The 19,786-nt window shown below is 40.4% G+C and overlaps 1 long non-coding RNA gene and 1 pseudogene across 3 annotated transcripts in view; one reads left to right on the top strand and one right to left on the bottom strand.

The window, feature by feature from the left end:
- The window catches only part of LOC118656303, a 40,054-nt gene extending 33,625 nt beyond the window's left edge, over window positions 1-6,429 (top strand). The window contains exons 4-5 of one of the 3 annotated variants that reach the window (XR_004967577.1): window positions 2,390-2,529; window positions 6,324-6,429. This is a non-coding gene — a long non-coding RNA (uncharacterized LOC118656303). Of the gene's footprint in view, window positions 1-2,389; window positions 2,530-3,789; window positions 3,966-6,323 lie in introns of those variants that run through there. The other 2 variants (XR_004967571.1, XR_004967583.1) reach the window with 2 other exon arrangements.
- Window positions 6,430-10,119: 3,690 nt separating this feature from the next.
- LOC118664603 lies at window positions 10,120-14,351 on the bottom strand (annotated as a pseudogene).
- Window positions 14,352-19,786: the final 5,435 nt, after the last annotated feature.

Below are 19,786 nucleotides of genomic sequence, written 5' to 3'. Positions count from 1 at the left end.
GGATCCCCACAAGCCCAGAATCACAGGAGTCCCAGGAATCCCAAGAGTCCCAAGAGCAGTAAGAACATCAAAGAGTGAATTTCTTTGTTCAGGGGATTACATATCCTGAATTTCTGTCCTTGCAGTTGCCACACCCATTCTGGCCAATGACACTTGTTCTCAGGTGTGACTGACAGCAAGCACCTTCCCTATGTCCCCAACATTACTGAACATGTATCTATCTCCCTTTGGACCCATAGGGACTGTAAAGTTGTAGCTTCCTCATGAAGCTGCCCAAATGACATGCCTATAATGTCTGGCCTTCCCTTTTGTTCTTTTTCTTATTATGAATAATTAGGTTAATGACAATGCCATCGAGAAGACAATTCTGCTGTGTAATAAATCAGAGAGAAGCCATAATTACTTCTTCATGTCAACTTCCTGTATTAACTTTTCATGCTTCTTTCTTTTTCCTTTTGAATTGATAAGTTTGTTGTAGATCTTTAGAAGTGGGTGGGTCCTGTTCACATCTTAGCCTCAGTTTGACTCAAATCCCTTTCCGGGAACTCAGAAAAGACATTAGGAAATTCACTTAAATGCTATGAGTTTTCTGAGATAATTAACCCACCAGTTCAATTCCCTCCTGGAACTCTCCCCTTCCCCACTGCCCAATCTTCTTTAAGTTTTGTTCTAATTTGCTTAATATTTCATCTTTTCTGACCCATAATTCACTTAGGAGCAGGAACATGCATACATTGTTCAGGAAACCACTGTTTGGGAAATCTCTGACCCTTTCATATCCATTTTTCACTGTTTATTTAAAGCAGAGGTTCGGCTCTTCCCCTGACATTTGCATTTGGGGTTCAGTTGCATTCTTAAGGGATGTTAAAAATTTTGCAATATATTATAAGAATTGACTCACCTAAAGGAATGAATCATAGTAAGAATTTAATTAGGGTCTTGTGGGTGGGGAAGCAGGAACAACAGCTGGAAGACATGGAGACTTAAGAATGCAGTTCAAAGTAAAATGTGACTTCATAAAGAGATGCCCCCCATACACACACACACACACACACACACACACACACACACACACACTCACACACCCCACATACACATACACATACACCACTTCTTGTAGTTCCTCACATTAGAGCAAGCTAAACTAAACTCCTCCCGGGACTGGGGGAGTAGGGCAATAAGAAGATGTAGGTAAAAGTATACAACTTTCAGTTATACAATGAATAAAATCTGAATATCTAATGTATAACATGGTGACTACAATTGATTATATTGTATAATTGAAATTTGCTAAGAGTAGAAATTAAGTGTTCTCCAAAAACAAGAGCAAACATATGATGTGATGGATGTGTTACCTAACCTGATGGTGAGAATCCTTTTACAATGTTTACACGTATCAAATCATCACATATATTTTATATTATAATTGTGTTTGTCAATTATATCTCAATTAAGCTGAAGAAAAAGGCATCCACTTAGAGGTCTCTTACATACAACTTACCAAGCCTCTGCTAAGCCTCTGTTACCCTGATTTCTTCTTTATTTCCTCTTCCAGGCACCTTTGCTCAGAGCCTCCTTTCCCTTTCTCAAGCTTCCATCAGCTAGGGGAAATGATACACTTACAGCTAGGCTTAAGTTAGATTTAAAAACTGGGTTCTGGGTTGTGGGGCCTCTGTAGGAAGGTGCTGGGCAAGATTGCCATATTTCATCTCTCTTCCTTATTAGTGGGATTTAGCACCAACTTTCAATGTTCATTTGTACTTGGTTTCATTTCTGTTTTCCCTCTCTCTGTTAAATTTCTTTTTTAAAATATATATTTTTATTGATTTTTTACAGAGAGGAAGGGAGAGGGATAGAGTTAGAAACATAGATGAGAGAGAAACATCGATCAGCTGCCTCCTGCACACCCCCTACTGGGGATGTGCCCGCAACCACGGTACATGCCCTTGACCGGAATCGAACCCAGGACCCCTCAGTCCACAGGCAGATGCTCTATCCACTGAGCCAAACCAGTTAGGGCAAATTTCTATCATGTATATCAAAACTGTCTAATAGAAACATTCAAATTACATTAATTAGATAGGAGAGGGCATATCATGTGATAGTGCAAGTACAAGCTCTGGAATCAGACCTTGCTTCCCTGCAAGTTAGGAAACCCTTTGAGTCTGATAATTTATCTATACAACAGAGATAAGAAGAGAGGTTTGTCATTCATTAGTTAAGATAAGGCATGCAAATTGCATAGCACAGTACCTGGCACATAGAATACTATTTTCACGTTAGCTATAATTATGATTTATTTCAGAAATATTATTGCCAAACAAATAGGGGAGGGTAGTATAGCAGAGCCATGTACTCAGACCAACTGCAATATGTTTTCCGATTGTAGAGATCAGTAATGTATGATTTAAAGAAAAGAAAAAGACAATTGCCTCACCTCATCGTTGGCTGAGTTTCGATAGAATAACAACATTGAAAAATATTGCCCATTTGAAGAACTGGGATTCCTGAAGCACTTTTAATTTCCAAGTATGTATGCTTTTCAACGACAACTCTCAAAGCACCTGTGGTATTAAGCATTTCTCTTTCAAGAGAGCAGCATGCTTTCTTTAAAGCATATTCTTTTGCATCACGCATTGCCAAGGTGATTTTTTCCTGATCCCAACATGTGTTCTTACATCGTATTTAATTTAGGAAGATTATAACCAATGATCAGATCTAGCTCCCACCTGAATTCATCATCTTTATTTTCATATAAAGCTTTTTGATGTGTTTGTACTTTAGATTTCAAACATATTTATGAGTACCATTTATGGCTCACAAAAACCAAGAATCACTCACTCTCATAATTTTTCTCTTCTCCTAAATTGTCCCTAATGTCCCATGCAATCACTTTTTCAATATCTGTTTCCCTGATAGACAGGTTCTAAATTTTTACTAGTATTGTATACCACAATCTCCCCAGCAGCTAACACAATGCCTAGATCCTAGCAGACACTTGCCAATTCTTTGTAAAATTGTTTTGCACTGTTTTGTTTTCCCTGCTCCATTGATTATAAGCAGTGTTGTAATAAGCAGTGCTGTAAGCTACGGGGATAAGAAGCAACAGATAAAGGCGATGGCCCTTCCAGTCCTACCATACCTGTAATATTTTGCGTCCTGGAAGCTATCACTTGTAAACACCCCTGGTTTTGTTCGCACCCCAGTGACTCTAAGAAATGCATTGTGCATCTTCAAATAACGCAGCTGATATCCTGGCTCGTAGGCTGAGATGGAGGAGTTCAAGGAATTAGGATGATTCTCTTCTTCATTAAGCCCCGGCACTTCATCATCTCCTCCATGTCCCACCTACTAGTGGGAGGATGGAGACGAGGAAAGGAGGAAAGAAGCCAGTTGCTCATAGTCAGACAGGACTGAAAGCCTTTTACCCGTTTTAAAAATGGAATGAAAGCCCACAGAGAAAGAGAACCCTTTTTCAACCCCAGGCTCTGTTGTAAGCTCTTACCTATAGGTAAAGTAGCAGGCTGATGGGTGTGACCATTAACTGTGAGAGCATATTTATTGCTTGTATTGCTGACTTTGGCTGGGGAAAAGCCTTGTGGGGGAGCTCCAAGCAGTGCGTTGCAGTGGAGAGCTCATTGCTCCCCACCTAAGCATCCCTGCAGACAAAAATCTTCCTTACATGTCAGGAAAATATTTGTTTTTATTATTTAAATGAAGAGAACACTTTGGTTTCCCCTAAAATGAAAGTCACAGAGACCTCTGATTTTAATACACTTTAATATACAGATACTTGCAGGCTTTAGAAAATTTTAATTACAAGCAACTTTCAGAATTCTGCTGGGGTCATCATTCTAGCCTGAGGAATGACCATGACCTGACAAATCAAGACAGACTAACAGAAGATAAACTCTTTCCAAAAGAATCAACTAACCGCCAATTCCCAATATCTCTGAGGAGGATCCTGAAGTGAAAGTATCATATGAAGGTATCACATCTTCACATGCCAGAGGAGGACATAGGAGCTGAGGCTGAATTGCACGTTGAGAAATTCAGGCATGGTGTCTTCTGACTCCACACTGGCGCTCACAGGAACTTGTTTGCTCAATTCCAAGTGCAGCTGCAGGGTTATGGGGAGGTAGTTCCTGTTGTTTCTCTGTTGCTGTCTCTGTCTCTCTCTTAAGTTTACACAACAAAATCATTATTAACTCCAAAAAACAGTTCCTTTTACACTCTAAGAAGATGTAATGTCTCCTCTGTTTATTACAGAGATTCGCAACAGTGTGAAAACAGATTCTCTGAGAAATAGAGTTTTTACCTAATGAATATAAGTTAATAGCTTAGTGAGTGGCATTATCCTTTTTTAAGATTCAGATAAAAGCAAGGATGACTACAGCATTGTACTAGTATAGGGGTGAAGGAGCGGGGAGAATCTCTGGAAATGTGGATTCCAGATCAAGCTTGCCCACACTATTTTAGCAGTCTTAGAAAAAGAACTCCAGCCCCTACCCCCTTGCCCACCATGAGCCTCAGCTCCTTCATTGCACAATGAAGATATTGAGCTGTGGGTTTCACACTGCTTCCTAGAGGTTTGCAGAGCTCTCCCCAGGAGCCATTTAGGATAAAGGAAGAGAAAGAGTCAGGCCTGCTGCATCCCATCCAATATGTCCAGCCCCTGCTCACTTTCCTCTTATTAGACAAACAGGAGGCTTGTTCTCAGCAACAGAGATGTGCTCATAGACCAGACAGACAGATGCATCTGCAACACTGTTGTCTTGGTTTGAAGAGAGCATTTGAAATGCTTTTTCCTGTTTTTTTGTTTTTTGTTTTTTTTTTAAAGAATTACTATATATATGATGTAGCAATTTTACTTCTGTGTGTATATTGGAAAGAATTGAAAACAGGGTCTCAAAGAGATATGTGTACCCTCAGACTCATAGCAGTAATATTCACAGTAGACAAAAGTTAGAAACTACCCAAGTGTCCATGGATGGATAAAAGGATAAACAAAACATGGAATATACAGATAACGGAATATATTCAGCCTTAAAGAGGAAGGTAACTGTGGCATATGCTACAATGTGGATAAACATTGAGGGCATTATGCTATGTGAAATAAACTAGTCACAAAAAGACTAACACTGTACAGTTCCACTTATATGAGGTCCTAGGTTCCTCAAATTTATAGGGACAGAGAGTAGAATGGTGGTTTTCACGGGCTTGGGGAGGAGAATGGGAGTTACTGTCTGGCGGGCACTGAGTTACAGTTTTACAAGATGAAAAGAGTTCTGCAGATGGATGGTGGCGATAATAGCACAACAATATGTATGTATTTTAATGCCACTGAACTGAAAACGTAAAAATGGTTCAGATGGTAAATTTTATGTTGCATATATTTTTACCACAATTTTAAAAACTGCCCTTTTCAGTTGTTCCTATTTATAAAGAGCCTTATAATCTCTGTTGTACATAGTTGCATCTTAGCGACATTTTCAAGCATGATAAATCATTTTGCCAATGCTCCTCAACTCACCCAGACAATAGGCTCTTGTTCCCTCGGGAAAATCTATTTAGAATTGAGGTAACCAGACCAGATATATTGGCTGTGTTAGTCAGCGTGGGCTACTATAACAAATAGCACAGATTGGGTGGCCTAAACCACAGCTATTTATTTCTCACAGTTCTGAAGGTGGGAAAGTCCAAGATCAAGGTGCCAGCAGATTTGGTTCCTGGCGAGAGCTTTCTTTCTGGCCTGTAGACAGCAGCCTACTCACTATGTTCTCACATGACAGAGACGGGAAGTTCTGGTCTTCCTTCTTTTTCTTATAAGGGCACAAATTCCCTCATGAGGGTCCCACCCTCACTACTTCATCCAAATTTAATTACTCCTAAAAACCCCCCTCCAATACCATCATACTGGTAGTGTGAATTTGAGGGGAGGACATAAACTTTCACTTCATAACATTGGCTAAATTTACAATTTATGAGATAGAGGTTATAGAGGAAATGACACTCTGTGTAAAGCTTGGGGGGGGGGGGGATGTTGAAGAATCCCAGTATCTAAAGTCAAGTTTATTCCCCACTTCCAAAGTAAACAACCATATTTGAGGAAGCCACGTTAAGTCAGTAAAGATGACAATGCTGTCAAAAACGATCCATCTGGATTATTAAGAAATCATCACTGATTATTATCCCAAATTCCACCAAATAAAACTTTATATCCTGGATTTAAGTTTTGAGCCCTAAGAAATTGGAAATATGCTGATTTATTTGTCCTTGACATTTCTTTATATAACCAGACCCTTTCTGCTTTCTTCTAAAAGGAGGTTGTGACAAGGAATAAGCAGAGGGAAGTAGTGAGGAGAGCATTTCTGCCTGAGAGGCAAGGAAGGAGGAGAATAGTTGTGAACGGGGAGGGAACCAGTACAGGTAAGATGGCCTGGGTGTCACAGACTTCACACATTAAATCAAGACCAGCCTAATCATACATTCATTTCAGATCTTCCTTCCAACAATACGATGATCTCAGAATCAATACAGTTGAAATTTACTTCACTAAAGCATTGGAGAATTTCTTTAAGTCTTGAAGGTCAAAGCAAGTCCCTAAGAGTAATTTAGATGCATCCAGAGTTTTAACTCTTTTTCCATGGCATTATGTTGCCTTTTGGTGCCCTACACACACACACACACACACACACACACACACACACACACACACACACACACACTGTTGATTTTGTAGCTAGAGCTTTACTGGTTGAATTCTCAGTATTTTCATGAAATCATATGGTGTTATTTGGGGACATAAAAAATAAAGATCAAGTGGGAGCCTGAACACTTGAAGTGGTGAGCATGTTTCCATGAGAACAGGTAGTTCTTATAAACAAAAATGTGAACTGAACATGGTGAGAACTTGACCTGTGGACTCAGAAGAATCACCCCTTATCCTAGAGCCCCAGGTTATGGAAGTCAAGGCATCATCAGAAAGCAAAGTTTTAGTGGGGGCCACATCATCTGCAATAAAACTTTTAAATTGCATGTGGCTGTTTCTAGAGTTCCAATGCGTGGCATCTGCACTTGCCTTTTGTGGCGATTCTCTGGAGCTATCAGCCTAGAGAAAAGCTAATAAATCATCCCGCATTGCATCTTGGTACTGGGACAATAGTTTTGATAATGCCGGGGCTCTGAGACGGTGAGGCGGTGTTTCTTTGATTGCTTGTGAGAGTGCTGCAGAAACATAATTTCATTTATTAGAAGCAGACAGCCTATAAAATGGTGTGAAACAACAGGTGCCAGCAGAAAGCTGGAGGCTCTAATGAGGTGCCTGGACACTTGGGTCTGGAAAAGGCAGAGATACAACCAATGCCGTTTACATTTCTCTTTAGACGCAAATCAATCAGAGCCTTCAAACCAGATTGTCCCAGCACGCTACTGCGAGCAGTTTTCATCTAAAGTTATTGATGATTTTGCTTTCAACCAAGAAAAAGGATGAAATGGAGGAAAGCTGTGTGCAGTGCAAAGACTTGGAACAAACAGGAATATAAGACGAAGCTGAAAGAAAAATAAATAATCAGAGTATACCCAGTGACACTTCAGTTGGCAAATGAAGTGTTGCACACACATAATGACATTTTCCAGATAAGGGAAGTTCATCCATTCCAGAACACAGGCTTTAAAAATCGTAACCATTTTTATGAAGGATAAACATAAACTCTCTCTACTCTCAAAAACAAAGCATCCTGAACACCTTTTAAGTGTTTCTTAATTACATACATATGTATTACATAATATGCAATTACACATTCATTCAAATATTTCTTTGTATTCCCCACAGTTGGGTCTTAGTGTGTGTGTGTTGATGGGGGGGGGGGGCAGTGTAGGAGAACTCATTTGTTAAAAACATGCTGTTTAGTTAGAGTTAATAGTTAATAGCTCAGTGTGACAAACATGGGTGCAAAGTGGGGTGACTTTAGTGTGTGGGCTTTCTTTCCTGAATTTAGGTTTGGAGCTGTGTTCCAGAAAGTTCAAATTTAGGGAAATCAGACCTTCAATGTATAGTAAAGTGTTATGTGTGTGTTTTTTTAATTGGAAAGATTCGTGTGCCACTGAAGCGTGCCTATGGGCTCAGGACCCTCTTTCTCTGATGGAATGGCGGTGGGGGCTCCCTGCAGAGAAGAGGCACATGTTTGCTGAGAACAGTGGGATGGGAGGGGAAAGAAGGGATCTGCATCTTGTAAACGTGGCCTAGGACGCCAGCATCTGGGATTCTCCTGGCGTGGTTTGCTGAACCTTGGCCAGACTACCAAAACCTTAAGTCCAGTGAGATTGTGCCAGGAATAATCAGGATTGACCATGGCTGTGGCCTCAGTAAGTACCATGGGCCAAGAGCCTGCAGGGCCTGAGGGAGTGATGCAATTACCACGAGCCGTCCAAGTGGCCTTTATATCAGGATGCATGCATGACCAGCATATGGCTCTTGAGTCCTTCTACCTAAACAAAGATGTAATTGTTATGTCTCTTAAATGGTCCTAGAAACTCACAGGCCTTTTGTGTCTGTGCCAGAGCAGCTCTAATAGTCGTAACTGCCAACACCAAGAACAGAACAGCCCCGCTGGATCTTGGTCCAAAGGAATGATTTACTTAAGAGTCTATCTGGAACCTTCCAACGACAGTGATAAAAACAGTGATAATTACTTAAATCCTCACCCTTGGCTGCCACCACTTCTTGCTGTCTCTGCTGTCCTGGAGGCCCTGAAATTGAATAAGGCAGTGTTTCCACTTCCCCTCCCACACATTCCTTCACCTCAAACGCAGTCTTGGTCTTGCTCAGGCAAACTCAACTTAGCAGGAAGCTAGCCCTTGTGTGGCCCCCACACCACCCTCTGCTAGAAGTCCCGAGCCTCTTCCCTACCCACATCAGGGCCAGGCTCCTGGGACCTCCACCCAGGCCCCCAAGTGATGAACTTTGGTTGGCCACTTCGTAAGTCTAGAGATAAGAGGTTCTCTGCCCATGTGGTATGGGCAAGTGACTATACCCAGGACTCAAGTATGGCCTGGACTGATGAGGCCTAATCTGATTTTCCAACTCACGATATCTTTCTTGTATCCACAGCCACCTAAATTCTATGCTTTGCCCAGTGCTTTCCCTTTATTTTCCCCTTCTCCCCCCACCTCCCCCACCCCCAGCTCCAGTGCCAACTGTTTCTGCCACTCTCTCAAGCCAAGCCAGGTCTTGACTCACTATTCCTCTCTAACTTTTCCAGAAGGAATCACTGTGTCTCAGATCTGAGTTCTAAAGGACGACATGGGTCACTCTCAGAAGGTGCCATTCACTGAAGTAAAACTCTATTTCACAGTTTCATATCCAAGGGCACATTCATTTATCACCCCTACTGAGCTCACTGGGCTCCTATAATTAACACACCATACTTCCCCCTGACTCACTGAGTCAGGGATAGCAGAGCATTTCATTGGCCTTTCTATGCCTGCCTATAATCATTTTACCTGTGACTTTGTGTATCTGTAGTGACCTATTTCAATTCTTTTTGGGGAGAAAGTGAAGGGGTACAAATTCCAAATCCAGCTTTATTGCCATGCTTCAGAGGCTGAACAGGAAAGAGAAGGCTCAACCCTGCTTAGCTCTTCCCAGACCCAGAGGCAGCTGGAGGGCAGCCCTGGAAGTCTTTTCTGCCCAGCTGAAGGGTTAAGGGGAAGGGGAGAGGTCTTTGCTGCTGCTGCCAAGAGGAAGAAGACCTGGAGCAGCAAGCTGACCTCCAGAAGTCAGGAGAGACCCACAAACAGGCAGGAACACCAGACATTGGGAAGGACGGTTGGACTGAGGAAACTCATGGTGTCCCCAAATAGCACTTAGATCTCACAGAGGGGCACCCAATTTCTGCTGGCTCTAGGAACTGAGACCCTAAGGAAGGCACACCCAGACTGAGATGCTCAAAAAGGGTCCCTGACAGCACCCTTGCCCTCTGTTCAGCAAGGATCAGGAGAAGGTCTGGAGAAGCAAGGACAGGGCCTGGGTGGGCAGAAGGCTGAGAGGGGGACCTGGGATTAGCATGAGGAGCAGGGATCATCAGAGCTTGGCATGAGGGGACAATGTGGGGTCCTCTAGCTCTTGCTCTGCTGCTCCTATTGGTGGATAATGGTGATGGGGCTGATGATGTTGCCTATCAAGGTCCAGTACTGGTCAAAGTTGATATATCTATCCTGGTTGATGTGCAGGTTCTGGATGAGCTTGTCAGCAGCCTTCTGGTTGGGTCCCCTGTCTGTCAGTGTGTGGTGGAGGCTTTCTGAAGCATCTTTCTGAAGCTGCTCTTGATGATCTTGTTCTTGACCGGGCTGTGCATAGACATGTGTTTATAGAAGTTTAATACCAGGACCGTGACTGCCGTCTCCAGCTCTGTTAGCAGTCTGCCATCTCACTGCCACTCCTCGAGGGGCCTGCCCTCGGTCCACCTCTTTTTCAGCAAGGCTCTGTGGCCTGGGTTCTGGCACCACCAAGCAGAACTCCTCACCGTCCCACTCCCAGAATGGGCCCACCCCCTCCTTCCCTGCCTGGCTGAGCTGGCTCAGTGGGGAGGTAGCAACTGAGTTCACTCTTGACTTGGCCCTGGGGTTGGCCTGATTCAATTCTAATATTGTCCAAAAGACCTTTGGAATCTTTGTGTAATGTCATAGGTTTAATCTGTCTCCCTAAAAGACAAAAGCATTGCTGGAAAGGTGGTTTTTTTTTATTTTTTTTAAATATTGACTGAAATCTAGAAAATTCGCATGAGGCTTGCTTAGGTACTTAAAAGGAAATCACAGACAACTTTTCTGACATCTAAAAAAAATGTGCTTATATTCTTAAATTAAGAGCTACATTCTGTTAAATGACCACTAAGCCAGCCCAATTATCACTTAAGGAAACAAAGAAATCAAACAAATACAAACACTAGAGGCCTGGTACACAAAATTAGTGCACTCTTTGGTGGGGGGTCCCTCAGCCCAGCCTGTGCTGCACCCTCTTACAGTCCAGGAACCCTGAGAGCGGGGCTAAGCGGGCAGTCAGACATCCTTAGCACTACCACAGAGGGTGGAGAGGCTCCCGCCACCGCTGCTGTGCTCGTCAGCCATGAGCCTGGTTTCTGGCTGAGTGGCACTCCCGCTGTGGGAGCACAATAACCACCAGGTGGCAGCTCCTGCATTGAGCGTCTGCCCCCTGGTGGTCAGTGCTCATCCTAGCAACTGGCCATTTGGTCGATTTGCATATTAGCCTTTTATTATATAGGATCGGAAAGGAAAGCAAACACATTGCTCCTGTCAACACTAAAAATGGATGTTTACTTTAAATATCAGAAATATAGGGAGCTCACATTTTGAAGCATGAATAGTTTCTATGTGGGTAAGGTATTTATGAATGTGATATTTCATTATCAAAATGGTCTTTAAAAGTAATTTTATACACTAGATTCTATTTTAAAAAGAAGTCAAAGATAAAGAGAAAAAAAAAAGAAGATATGATGAGGAAGGAGAAGTAGGAAAGAGCCAGGAAATTAAAGAGGAGACAGAGTTTTAAGCCAATATACAAATAATAGGGACTTATGAGCAGAAGGCATTGTATCTAAGGGAGCTGAGATGTCACAAGGACAACTATAAGTTTGGAATTCTTACAAAGATAGAATGAGAACAAACCTGGCATTGGATCTATCAGGCCAAGAAAACAGTGAAAATCCCAATTTATTTTAAAAGGAGAAACAATTTGAAAGGATCTCTAGTTCAGTTATGGCAGATAATTCCCAAAGAGAAAGTGTGAGTCCAATGTCTAGCAGGAAGTTTTCCCTATTGGGTTATGTCAATAATGATATATTGGTTGGACTTTCATGTCATCTCCTTCCTTTGTCTTTCACTATGAGATGAGCAGTTATGAGTTTCATATCACACTGTACCTTGATCTAGACCAGCTATTTTCAATCTTTTTCATCTCAAAGCACACATAAACTAATTTCTAAAATCCAGCAGCACAGCAAAAAATAAATTTTTTTTGCCTAGCTAACAAAAAACAGGTATAATTTTTATTTATTTACACCTAATGGCTATTGTTGTGTTGGCTGTTGTAATTTTTTTTTTATCTGACAATCTAAGGGAAAAGAAATCAGTGCCCCTAGCTATATAGTCAAGTTTTGCATGTTTTAAAAATTCTTGTGGCACACCAGTTTGCCATGGCACACAGGTTGAAAATTGCTGATATAAACTTTAAAAGGAAGACATATACCAAACCAATTTTTTCACTGATACAGCTCCTAGAGCATTGGAAACTAAAGAGAAAATAAACAAATGGGACTACATCAAAATTAAAAGCTTCTGCACAGCAAAAGAAACCATCAATAAAATAACAAGAAAGCCCGCTGCATGGGAGAATATATTTGCCAATGTTATCACCGATAAGGGTTTAATCTCCAACATTTATAGGGAACTCTTACAACTTAACAAAAGGAAGATAAAAAATCCAATCAAAAAATGGGCAAAGGACCTAAATAGACACTTTTCAAAAGAGGACATTCAGAAAGCCAAGAGACATATGAAAACTTGCTCAAAGTCACTAATCATCCGAGAGATGCAAATCAAAACAACAATGAGGTATCATCTCACACCTGTCAGAATGGCTATAATCAACAAATCAACAAACAACAAGTGTTGGAGAAGATGTGGAGAAAGAGGAACCCTTCTGCACTGCTGGTGGGAATGCAGACTGGTGCAGCCACTGTGGAGAACAGTATGGAGTTTCCTCAGAAAACTAAAAATGGAACTCCCATTTGACTCAGTGATCCCACTTCTAGGAATATATCCCAAGAAACCAAAAATACCAATCAGAAAGGATATATGCATCCCTATGTTCATAGCAGCACAATTTACCATAGCGAAGATTTGGAAACAGCCTAAGTGCCCATCAGCAGATGAATGGATTAGAAAACTGTGGTACATCTACACAGTGGAATACTATGCTGCTGTAAAAAAGAAGGAATTCTTACCATTTGCAACAGAATGGATGGAACTAGAGAGCATTATGCTAAGTGAAATAAACCAGTCAATGAAAGAAAAATACAACATGATCGCACTCATTTATGGATAATAAAGACCATTATAAACTGATGAACAAAAATAGATACAGAGGCAGAGCAGCATTGAGCAGACTGTCAAACTATAGTGGGAAGCCCGGGGAGGGTTGGAGGGGGGTGGTGAGGGGTAAGAGATCAACCGAAGGACTTATATGCATGCATATGAGCATAACCAATGGACACAAGACACTGGGGGGTAGGGGAGGCTGGGGGAATGTCAAGTCGGGGGAAAAAGGAGACATATGTAATACTCTTTGTAATACTTTAAACAATAAAACAAAATTAAAAAAAAAAAAAAAACTTTAAAAGGAGCCAGAAAGCCAAACACAGTAATCAATTGCATACTAAACTTGTTCCTGGAACCAGTGTGGATGAGTTAATAATAAGTGTGTTCAGTTAATAATAATAGTAATAATAACAATCTGGGGCCCTATGTTTTCAGTCATTAATTCAATTTTAATTTTTTGTCAAAGTTTTACATATATTTAGTCGAATGCATCTATAAGGTTTCTAATAAAAACAGGTCCCCTGCTTTATCTTATTCTCTTTCCTGATTCCTGTTTGCCAGAAGCTAACATCTTTAAGTTATTTGCAACTTATTTTTGTTATTTACCTACATAATTTTACATACTAACATTTTTTAGGTTGTGATGTTGTCTTTATACTATGGATGATAAGGCTTAGCTCTCCTAAGCACCATCACCTGTCTTGCTTTCTCTCTCCACTGTCAACATTATCCCAATACAGTGATACATGGTTTGGGGCAGGTAAACTTATGCATGTGTTCATATTATTCAGAGTTGAACATATAAAGATCATCTATTCCTTCAAAACTCTTTCATTTCCCTAAATGTAATAATTTTTAATTTACTTGGCTTCTTATGTAATTGCCACTAACTCATTTGCAAAACTCTATAGGCCAAAGTATAAATCTCACCCTTTAAATCAAATGCTCCAGATTAGTTATCATTTTCTTCTTCCTTTTCTTTTTTTCTCAGTGACATTTCCTCCTGGGGTTCTCTGTCCTCCTGGTGCAGTCTGGACTGGCTATTCCCCAGACCATCCCTTCTTAGGTGTTCTCATCCTGGTCCCTGTGACCAATGTCTTCCTGTTTTTTATTTTATTTGTTTACTTCCTGGTTTAACACATCCTCCAGAAGCTTCCTGAGAAAGGATATGTGTGAGATAATTATTTGAGGTCTTGTATATCTAACTTTTATTTACCTTCGCATTTGATAGACATTTTGGCTGTGTGTAGAATGTGAAGTTGGAAACCATTTTCCCTCAGAAGTTTGAAGGCTTTTCTGCATTATCTTGAAAGCCGTTTTGTTTCCTACTTCTCTATATGTCATCCTCTCTCTCTCTCTCTCTCTCTCTCTCTCTCTCTCTCTCTCTCTCTCTCTCTCTCTCCTCTCTCCCTCCCTCCTCCTGGTTTCCTGAAATTTCACATTGACACGACTTGGTGTGGATCTTTTTCCATTCATTACCCTGGACAATTGTTAGATCCTTCCAATCCTGAAAGTCATGTTCTTTAGTTCTGAAAAATTTCCTTTTATTATTTCTTGAAAATTTTCTATGCTCTTTTTTATTTCTGACAGTGATATCTTTTTGACTCTAGAGATTTCAATTTTATCTTTTCAGCTTCCTGTTTAAATTTTAATCCTGCTTTCTTATTTCTAATCTCCAAGAGTTATTTTTGGCTTTCTTATCTCTTATCTCTGAAGTTTCCTTTAGAATATCTCTGTTTTCTCCTTTTTGTTTGTACTCTTACATTAAATACTTTCATATAATGGTGATTCATGGGTGCCTATTAAATTTAAGAGTGAGGCACTAGAAAGTTCTTTGGAAGCTATCTATGTGAGTGGTGCTTGTCACTTGATAAATGTAATTACAGGGTAATTTCACCAGAAATTTCCAATGAGATATCACCATCTATGAGTCATTTCTCTTAGATTGAAACTTTCCAGATAGGATCCCACCAGTCTCTTGCCTGAGGAGCACATTTCTGATCTATTTTTTCCAAGAAATAAGGAGAGAAAGAAGGTATGGGGATGGTAAATTCAATGGTCAGGAGTTAGACTTTTTCTTAAACATTCTTTTTTCAGTAAGGTGTCCCTGGTATCCCCAAGTGCAAAGTCCCTTTGGGTCAAAGTTACCCAATAAATTGTTAATATTCTATCAGGATGGGGGAAGGGCAGTCACTCAACTGTGAATGATAGGGCAGAGGGTCAGGCATGTCTAACCTTTTATTCAGAATTTTATGAAATCCTTCTATTCTCTGCCCCATTATTTTCAGATATACCTGGTGCCCCAGTTCCTGAGTTTTTCTATGGCTCTGTGATATAAATAAGCTTGGTTAGAAGCTTCTCCCGCTGCCTGCTTAAGTTGAAACCTTTATTTTTTATTTAGCTCAGTCAATTACTCTTTCTCAACTGCTTTCCAAAATTGTATTGCTGTCTTCTCTTCTGTTTAATATGTCTGTGCATGTGCGTGTGCGTGTGTGTGTGCGTGTGCGTGTGTGTGTGCGCACAATTATATCCTTATAGTAAAGTTTGGGAGGGAGCAGAGATAAACTGCTGTGTTACTTCCGCTATGCTACATTTAGTTTAAAGATCATCTACATGTGAAGTTGATATTTTATACATCTTCATTATTAAGCTGTGGAAATTTCCAAACTGATTTAATATTTAAGTTTTTTTTTAAGAAGGGGGTGAGTGATTTCATACCAGTAACACTTGAGATAGTGATATCATCATCAGAACTCCAAACTGATTAAATTACACCAAAAAGTTTGATGTTTATCTTGTCTTGCTGATGCCCATATCAGATGTGATCAGCTTCTAAGTCAAAACATTGTTTCTAATTACACTACAAATGGCCTGAGAGCTGAGAACCAGCAGCTTCCTTTTAGCTCTGTACCCCTTCTTCTACAACAAAGTGTCCTCAGCCAGAATTTAGCTGGCAGATTGGAGGATGATTCATAAGATAGAATAGGATTCAACTTGGCTTTTCCTCTGGCTGCACAGAGCCAAAAGGAGCCAAAATGTGTTTGTTTCCACACAACAAGCAGCTTTCACAAAGTGGCACATGGGGAGCAGCCATGAGGAGAAAGATAGTCTGATATTTTCTCTGCAACATGGCCTGTTTACTCAATAGATATATGCTCTCTGTGCTGAGCAGTGCACCACACTAGACCAAGAACGTTTCCCCCTGAGGCCTAGGAAACCTGCCTGAGTCTCCAGCTCCTGGTGCTTAAGGTCCCAGAATTCAGACAGAGCCTTTCAAACCCCCTTTGAGAAAATCCTATGACTCAACTCGTCTCTACTCACATAATCTGTTTTTAGGAAAGAAGTATTCAGCGCTGCCTGTGAGTCTGAAAAGAATTCCTCAAAGATTGGCTTACATTGTACAAAACAATGAGAATGGACAGAATTGCACCCACCTGTCAACACCAAGCACTCCCTTTGCCTGGCAGCAAACTGGCCCATGCTGCCTTGGTACTTGGGCACCTACCTCATTTTAGAGGCCTCCACTCAAGCTAATTCAGTGGCTTATGCCAGGCCCTAATTGTGCACACAGACAAAATTTTTTCATGATTAGTAGCAATTTCTCTCAAGACGAATTATTTCTGTGATCATTATGAATAATAGCTGGCTGGTCCTTTCATATCGCATGTTTCAATCAAAAACTTCTCCTTCAAGCATTCCCTTTTTCAGGGTAAGTAGTCTCAACAAAAGGAATCCCTTCTCTTCAATCCAGCTTTTTCTCCCTCTCTAGATAGACCACAAGCTTCTGGCAGGCTGGGACAGTCATTGCTATAAATCTTGGTCTGGCACGGTGTCCGGCACACAGTTGCTTAATACATGTTTGCAAACTTAAATATTTTCAATTATCTAATAATTGGTATGGTTCTTTTCTGAACTCATCATTGTTGTTTTCCCTTTGCATAATCAAGGTTACCTACCAATACAGCCATGATGGCTGTTAAAATAGTGACACGTCACCCTAGCTAGTTTGGCTCAGTGGATAGAGCATTGCCTGTGGACTGAAGGGTCCCAGGTTTGATTCCAGTCAAGGGCACATGCCCTGGATGTGGGCTCGATCCCCAGTGGGGGACATGCAAGAGGCAGCCGATCAATGATTCTCTCTCATCATTGATGTTTCTATCTCTCTCTTCCTCTCCCTTTCTCTCTGAAAGCAATAAAAATATATTAAATAAATAAAAATAAAATAGTGACACATTTCCCTGTGTCCACAGTGCCCTCACGCAGGCATCCTTATCACCCTGACTTCTCATCCAGGACTCTCTAGAACAGTGATGGCGAACCTTTTGAGCTCGGCGTGTCAGCATTTTGAAAAACCCTAACTTAACTCTGGTGCCGTGTCACATATAGAAATTTTTTGATATTTGCAACCATAGTAAAACAAAGACTTATATTTTTGATATTTATTTTATATATTTAAATGCCATTTAACAAAGAAAAATCAACCAAAAAAATGAGTTCGCGTGTCACCTCTGACAAGCGTGTCATAGGTTCGCCATCACTGCTCTAGAACTTCCCATTGTCCAGCACATAAAGGGTTAACACTAGCTGCAGCATGGGCTTCCAGGACCCTGCTGACTGACTGATCAATGCCTAACCCCTTTCATTGAACAGTTTTGCAGTATTTTAAATACATTTCTGGCTCCAATGATATTGAAATCATTATGTGATCTATAATAACACTTCACTCAGATAAATTTAAATAATAAGCTACAGATGTTACCAGAAGCTCCTACCTTTCATTCATTATTACCAGAACCAATTGTTGACTTTAGGACAAATGTTTAGAACATCAGGGAACCCAAAGAGAAAGAAGCCAGGGTTGTGGGAACAAGGCGAACGGAGGAGCTTTAAGTGCTAAGATTCAGTCTATTCTGCTAAGGGTACCCTGAGAATATTGTCCAACTTTTAAAGTCTCCCTACAGTACTGCATTGATAGGAATAAAATTTGACAACCTCTTCAAAACTTTGAGAAAACACCTGCTTGCTGAATTATTTACCAAGTTTTCGGTCTGAGTTTAGATGGGTGTTTTATTGTTGTGCTCTGTTTTATTTTTAATTTATGTTATGAGTTAGTGGGAAAGGCATTGGAAAAGGAGCTACAGTTGGAACAAGAAAGTATTTCCTACCAGTGGTTTCCTTTTCTCTCTCCATGGAAAACAAGCACTTTGTGCAATACAGGTGCCCAGAGAGAGGTTTGTTTTGCAGTGAACAAAAGAACTTTTCTGAATTATTGCTTATGAGACAACTTTCTAGCAACAACCCTGTATATGTCCTCAGTGACAAGTGTTAAGAAAGTCTTTGTTGGCAAGATAGTGGTAGGGAAAAATATGTGAATTTCCTATTAACTGACTTTGGAAATTTAAATGGAGGATAAAAAACAATAAAAGGCATCTTCCCCTTTTAGCACATATATTATTCTTTTAAGGCTGTGGGGTAATCCGTTTTATGGAATTTAATTAATTTAACTAAATGATGAACATTTGGTTTGTTTCTAGTGTTTTGCTCTTAACAATCAAAAGATTGCAATGAATTTTTGCATAGGCATCTGCATATATTTTTTAGTGATGAATCAAAAGTTACATGCATTTTTTTAAAGCAGAAAGCCAGTTGTAGAAAACTATAACATAAATCCATTGGTGTTTCATTTTCAGAGGTATGTATATATTTATTTATGTGTATGATTGTAAAGGAGTGATATATTTCTGGATGTTGGCCAAGAAATTGCTAATGGTGGTCACCTCTTGGAAATGAGACTGGGAGAGCTCTTTTACTTTTAGGACTGTTAGGCATTTTTATTGAGAGTCTTATTACTTTTGTAATAATTATGAATAAAATTATGTGCAAGACAAAACCCCAAATCAATTGCATTATGGACCAATAAGCATTTTTAGTATGTTGTTAATGCATTTCAAAGCAACCTGCATTTTTTTAAATCCAGAATTGTTACTATTTTATAGGAAAAGCAGCAAGTCTTTTAACATAACAATTTATAGTATCTTGATTGTACTATTTAAGCACAATATGCAAATAAAAAATGTCAGTTACCATCAATTTGGACTTAAATTCGCGCATATAGATCTCCTCCCTCCAACTCCATTTGAGAAGTTTAGGTGTGTAAGAAAGCAGAGCACGGAGGTTAAGCTTTCAGTTGTCAGAGTCTGATCTTCCGGGTTTGAAACCTCACACACCATTTCACAGGCCTTGAAAGGTCAAGGGAGTGCCTACAGCCTTCTGGGCCTCAGTTTCCTCACTGAAAAATGAGAAAAGGAAGAACTGCCCTTTTCCCTCATGAAGTCACTGTGAGGGTTAATGAGATAGTGCGGCTTGTGAGCCACATGCGGCTCTTTGGCCCCTTGAATGTGGCTCTTCCACAAAATACCACTTGCGGGGGCGCACGTACAATGCGAAGTTGACTTAAAACTTTAAGTAAAGTTTATTAACTTAATTTTAGGGAATGTTGTGGAGTGAAAGAAGATGTAGTGTCGAGGATTGACAAAGGTATGTTGAGATGGTTTGGACATATAGAGAGGATGAACGAAAGGAGACAGACGAAACAAGTATATAAGACAAGTGTGGATGGGAGAGTTGGAAGGGGTCGACCTCAGCGAATGTACCTCAATCAGATTGAGGA

The sequence above is a fragment of the Myotis myotis genome, unplaced genomic scaffold (genome assembly GCF_014108235.1).
Source record: "Myotis myotis isolate mMyoMyo1 unplaced genomic scaffold, mMyoMyo1.p scaffold_m19_p_1, whole genome shotgun sequence".
NCBI classification, from domain to species: domain Eukaryota; kingdom Metazoa; phylum Chordata; class Mammalia; order Chiroptera; family Vespertilionidae; genus Myotis; species Myotis myotis.
The sequence above is the reverse complement of the archived record's forward strand: the minus strand, read 5'-3'. Positions and strand labels throughout refer to the sequence as shown.